Source organism: Camellia sinensis, unplaced genomic scaffold, assembly GCF_055761805.1.
Source record: "Camellia sinensis isolate YWXY unplaced genomic scaffold, ASM5576180v1 Unanchor10, whole genome shotgun sequence".
NCBI lineage: Eukaryota > Viridiplantae > Streptophyta > Magnoliopsida > Ericales > Theaceae > Camellia > Camellia sinensis.
Window position 1 is genome coordinate 3,767,103 of NW_028128988.1, and position 5,715 is coordinate 3,772,817.

At 31.5% G+C, this 5,715-nt stretch overlaps 1 long non-coding RNA gene across 1 annotated transcript; it reads left to right on the plus strand.

Annotated features, from left to right (window-relative positions):
• The first annotated feature begins 276 nt into the window (after window positions 1-276).
• LOC145814447 (uncharacterized) lies at window positions 277-5,326 on the plus strand. Its single transcript, XR_014357802.1, has 3 exons — window positions 277-2,207; window positions 2,521-2,624; window positions 4,412-5,326. It is a non-coding gene; the product is annotated as an uncharacterized LOC145814447 (long non-coding RNA).
• Window positions 5,327-5,715: the final 389 nt, after the last annotated feature.

A 5,715-nucleotide genomic window follows, 5' to 3' on the forward strand; every position in this document is an offset into this window, starting at 1 on the left:
ATATACACAATTTATTCTCTCTTATTCTATCAATTTATCTTACACTTATTATTAACACCAGCTCTTCAATAAATCTTTTTAACACCTTTTTTTTCACCTAACAGATTACCATTATCCCCCAAGTGGGACTCACTTGAACTCATGAGTATTTGATTCTTGCATTTCTTATTCCCAACTTCTTCAGAATTCAAATTCCAAGTACTTGCAATTCAATTCATTAAAAACCTTGATCGACATAGAAATAATTAATTAATTAATTAATTTTTTAAATTCTGATTGTAGTTGTGTTTTTAATTTTGATGTTATCATTGTTTGATTGCGTGGTTTTAGTTGATAGTAGTTGAGTTTGGATTTTGATTTTGGTTTTTTGGTTTCTAGGAAATTAAAAAAAAAAAAATTAATTGAAGCAAGTCAATTAGTTGGATTTGCATTTGTTAACCAAACAGGCCAGGCTGATTGGTTGAGTGAGGGTTTCTTTCTTCTGTGAGCAAAGGGAGGGTTTCTCAAAGTTACCAATAGCAATTTTGTCGTAATTATTCTTAAAGCTTTCCTATTGGAGAGAAGAAATGGGCGAAAAAGGGGGAAGAGATCATGGTCTTTAACAGAGATGAATTGGCTATATTTATGCTGATCTCTTGTAAATTCCTCCAAATTGAAGAGATTTTTTTTAATCTGTATCATCAATTAGTTGGCTATATTTATGGACTGTTTTAGGATTATTTATCTGAAGGATTGGAAGACTGAAAGATACAAGGAAATTATCAAATCTGGAATTGTAAGTAGGAATTTATTTATTCTTCATTTATGATTCCTTGTCAGTTCATCTATGTGGGTGATTATTCTGGATGAATGATTTCCAAGAAAATGGATTTGTGTTGTTAATGGGCAAGTGAAGCCCAGACCTGGAGTTTTGAGATTGATGGATGAGGCCAGGGCTGCTGTAAGATGGACATTTTACCTTATAAATGCAATCGTCACTTTGTCATGGCTCTTGAGTTTTTCATTGTATTTGCATCTGTTATCCACAGTTAATTAGGTAAGACTACTTTTCTTTCCAAAGTTTAGTCAAATTCCATGTTCCCTTTCTTACATGAATATATTTGAATTAACCTTTTTGGCTGACGATTATACGGTAAAAAATTAGCAGTCTGCTCTGCTGCAACTAAAAAGTTCTTTTTCAATCCTTAAACCTGTTTTTTTTTTTCTCTATCAAATTTAAATTTGATGAAAAATTGCTCAAAATCCATCTCCAACCCTTTCATAAAATGCTTATCAAATCAAGGGCAAAAACACTTTTTTCATCACATTGAGTGAAGCATTTGGAATATTCTCCATATTGAGTGAAGCATTACCAAATTTCATCAACGACATGAGCACTAGGCGAGTGAAGTTCTCCTGAACCAGGTGCTTTGGCTTATGCTCCCATTTAGGTATTATTCTCCTGAACTAGGTGCTAGTGGCAGAAATAAGGTCAAGAGACACGTGCATATATTTAGCTCTTATAAGAAGGAAAAGCTTTTACAACAATTGAATAAACATGTATCAAGGTAGGCTGATGTACGCCATAGCTCATGACAACGCTAAATTTGGTAGGTTTATGATTTGTTTGACTAGAGTGTTTACATATGTTTCAATGTACGATATTTTATTTGAGTTTTTTTTTATTTTCGGAAATGTTTAGTTCATATAAGAAGGTAAAGTTCTTGTAAGTGAATAAACATCTATCAAGGTAGGCTGATGTATACCATAAATTGAGCATTTACATATATTTCAAATGTGACATGTGACTTGAGCTTTTAATTTTCTGAAAGTCGAGCATTTAGGCTTCATTAGTTTTAGGTGCTTTAACTTTCTAATAATTTAATCTCATTATGCGAGTGTATAATCTAGGTGTCTATATTTATATGCATGTAAGTTAGTGTCATTGCCTTTTTAATTTTGGGCAGCAATATGACCCTTCATAGTTCATGGGGATGCTCTGAACTTATTGATTCTTTAGCTAAAGCTTATTTGTGGTTCTCATTTTTCTGCTCCGTTTCTATTTCAGTAATTTGTGTTTGTCATGTGTTCTAGTTTTTGAAACTAACTTCTGCAGCTTGTTGTTGGGTCGTGCACTTGCTCTTTGGTGTTTCTAAGACTTTAGAGCATGCGCAGCTCAGCGGGGAGAGCTGAATAATCAGTTGAAGCAGTAGCTCTGGAAGATCTAGGTATGCTATTCCAGTCTGTATCTCTCTACCAATGATAGGAATTGCCACTTCTTTTGTAACTAACTTTAGATACTCAGTATGATAGTTCTATATGTTTCTCATTCTTTAGATGTTCTAGCCAGTTCTTATTCAAGCTTTGAAACTTGATGTTGTCGATGAATATTTTTTTAGATTGTGAATGCTTCATTCATATGCCTGCCTAGTGCTCATGTTATAGGGCTGTAAACAAGCGAAGTTCTTATGGTCATTTGCTTTGTTGTCATCCATGAACTTGTTCAAGTGCTCATTAATGACATCATTCTTTGTTCTACAGGAGAAACAAAATTCCAAGAATGAAATTGAATAGCTTGAGTTGAAGTCTTGTTTTTACAAGCGTCAATTCGCCAAGAGCATTCACTAGGACACCTAATAAACCAGGTATCCCATGGCTTAAACACACTAACCAACAATTAACTGCATGCATGGAAGCTGCCTATAATTATAATATATCTTTGCATTATTAGCCAAGCAAGTTGACTCAAATCTTGGTGACCTTTGAACCATTTTGCTTTGTTGTCCCTTCTTTTAGGTCTCCAATTATAGGTGGCTTTTTTAATGCAAATATATAGTTTATTAGAAGACCTTTACAAAATGCTTGCCTACTACTAGATGTTTGTGACTTTGTATAGCTATGTGTACATATATACACACAAATTTTCCTATGTATATGGCGATCTCATGTGTTCTTTCTTCATGTTGATTCCTTTTCATTTTTGATTTAAATGTAGTGCCTCTGTTCAGCTTCTTGCTTAATCATAATAATGTTTTAGAGATTGTTTACACTAATCATAGCACTCTGAAAATGGCAAACATAGTTACATAGCTGGTTCTTATGTCAAAGTTGCAAGTAACTTCTGAATTGAAATCTCATCCCCACTGTGATTCATTCCTTCCTCTATGATTCATTCCTTCCTCTATGATTCATTCCGTCATATATAGCACCATGTTCTGAGATTAATGAACCACCTTTTCATCTTCTAAAGTTCATGACCCTTTCCCATTGTCAAGCATAAGGTTTTTATGTTTAGCTGCTCAATTACTTCAATTGGTATTGATTTTTAATAACCTTAGTTTTTGTTCTATTTATTATTTATTTAATGGAAATGGTTAAGTTTTATCATCAACTTAAGCACTAACTAGGGACAAAATCATCTGTTATTGCCAGCTAAAGCAATGAAATTTTAGCATATTGAAGTTGAGGCTTTTTTATTATTTTGGGATTGGGATTGGCCAAGCACTACGTTAGTGCTCTTTCATCCCAAATCTGAACCCTAATTCATTTTTATATGAATTACCCTTTCTCCATTTTTCACATTATGGAGTTTGAATTATTTGGTTGGCCCCAACTCCAAGGGCCGTTCTCTAGAGAGACTCTAAATCGTGTTACATCTTTGTTACCTATCCAGTTGATGTGTCTGGATGATGTTGTCCCTGCATTTAATTTCAGTCTAGTTGATTAATTCAAACTCTGATAAATCCTATAAACTTTTAGATTTTTTTTTTCTTTTAATTTTTGTTTTCTTTAATTTTGAACAAATGAGTAAGGCTCCGTTTAGTAGAGCTGTAGGAAATTGATTATAGATTATAGCTTAACAGAAGCTTATAACTGTGAACATAAACTGTTAACCTGTTTGGTGCAACTGTGAGATTATGGATTCAAGTAGCAGGGTAGTGTTTGGTTGATAAGTTGTAAAATAGTTTTTTATATAATTATTCTTTTTGCCCTTATATAATATAAAAATGATAATTTTTTCATTTTTTTTCAGTTTTAATTTAAAAAAATTATTTCATTAATAAAGGTTAATATAATTAGTATTAATTAGTATCAATTAATATAAAAATTGATACATTTGATAAAAATGTAATGGAAGTATTATTGTTACAATTTTTTTCCATTATAAATTAATTAATATCAATTAATTGCTTAATTAGTCTCAATTAATACTAAAATTATTAATTAGTATCAATTAAAGGCTTTATTAGTATCAATTAATAATTAATTCATTACAAAAATATACAATATTAATTTATTCATAATTAATACCAATTAATATTGATTTTTTAATTAATATTGATTTTTTTCTTTTTCTTCAAAAATATACAATTTTTTCTTTTTTAATTAATATTAATATTGATTTTTTTATTTTTCTTCAATTTTTTCCTAGGGTTTCAATGCCGCCGGCGAATAATTGCCGGTGGCTAAGGTTTCAATGTAGATCGCGACAGCAACAACGATTAGGACAAACAACGCAGATCGAGTGAGAGAGAGAGAGCACGGAGCAAATCTCAGATCGCGACGGCGGTGGTGACGGGAGGTGATGACGGAGCAGATTGTAAGAGAGAGCGAGCGAGAGAGAGAGAAAGAGAGAGAGAAAAGAGAGATTGTGAAGAGAGAGAGAGAGTGCTCTAGTTTGTTTGCCAAAAATTGCCTGTTGGAAATCGCCTCAACATGCCAGAAATTGCCTCTCTCTCTCTCTCTCTCTCTCTCTCTCTCTCTCTCTCTCTCTCTCTCTCTCTCTCTCTCTCTCTCCAGTGAGCAAATGAGTAGTGTTTTGAGAAAAGAAGTTTATATACTTGGGTTTTTCGTAATAGTTGAAATTGATGAGGGGCATTTAAGTAATTTTGTCCCTCGATTTTCAACTTTTCGTTTAAGCTAAATGGAAAAGCAGCTCCTTCTCCACTCAAAGAAAAAGCTGAAAATTAACTTATAAAAAGCTATAATCTGCACCATTAAGCTACACCAAACACACAAAAATAACTTATTTTAAGCTATAAGTTGACTTAAGTTGAAAATAAGTTGTGCCAAACAGGCACTAAGTTTATTTCTATGTTTCTAGCGACTTCTGAACTAATTTGTGTTTTCATTATTCATGTCAGAAATTGCTTGGAGAGATGAAAAATATGGTCAAAGAAGACTGAATATTCAAGAATTTTGAGTTTTTCTTAAGTTTTTTATTTTTATTTTTCTAAAAAGATTTTGATTGTGTAATCACGGAAAAAAAACCTTTTATTACTTAATTTTCATTGTATATATTTTTCCAACATTTGAGTTTCGTTTATGAAATATATGAGATAATTAGCTATTCATATGTAGTCAATGTTGTGATTTAAAAAAACTTTTTGTACAAATAATATTGATTATATTTTAGATATTAATTATGTTCAGATTTTAATCACTATTTACACACTGTAATTGATAGTCACATTTTATGGTTGAACCTTTATTTTATTACACACACTAACCATGATGAGAAATATATATAACTGCGATCTTATCTCATTATTAATCATGGATTATTTAAGTTTAATCTCAAGTTTTATTGATTATTAGTCACACTTAAAATCTGTGATCTAAATGTTTATTATCACGGTTAAAACACGTGATGGAATTATCTTTTAATGACAGTCAAAAAGTTTGATAAAAAATTACCCTCAATAAAAAATTCTTGATTAAATAACATACATTACA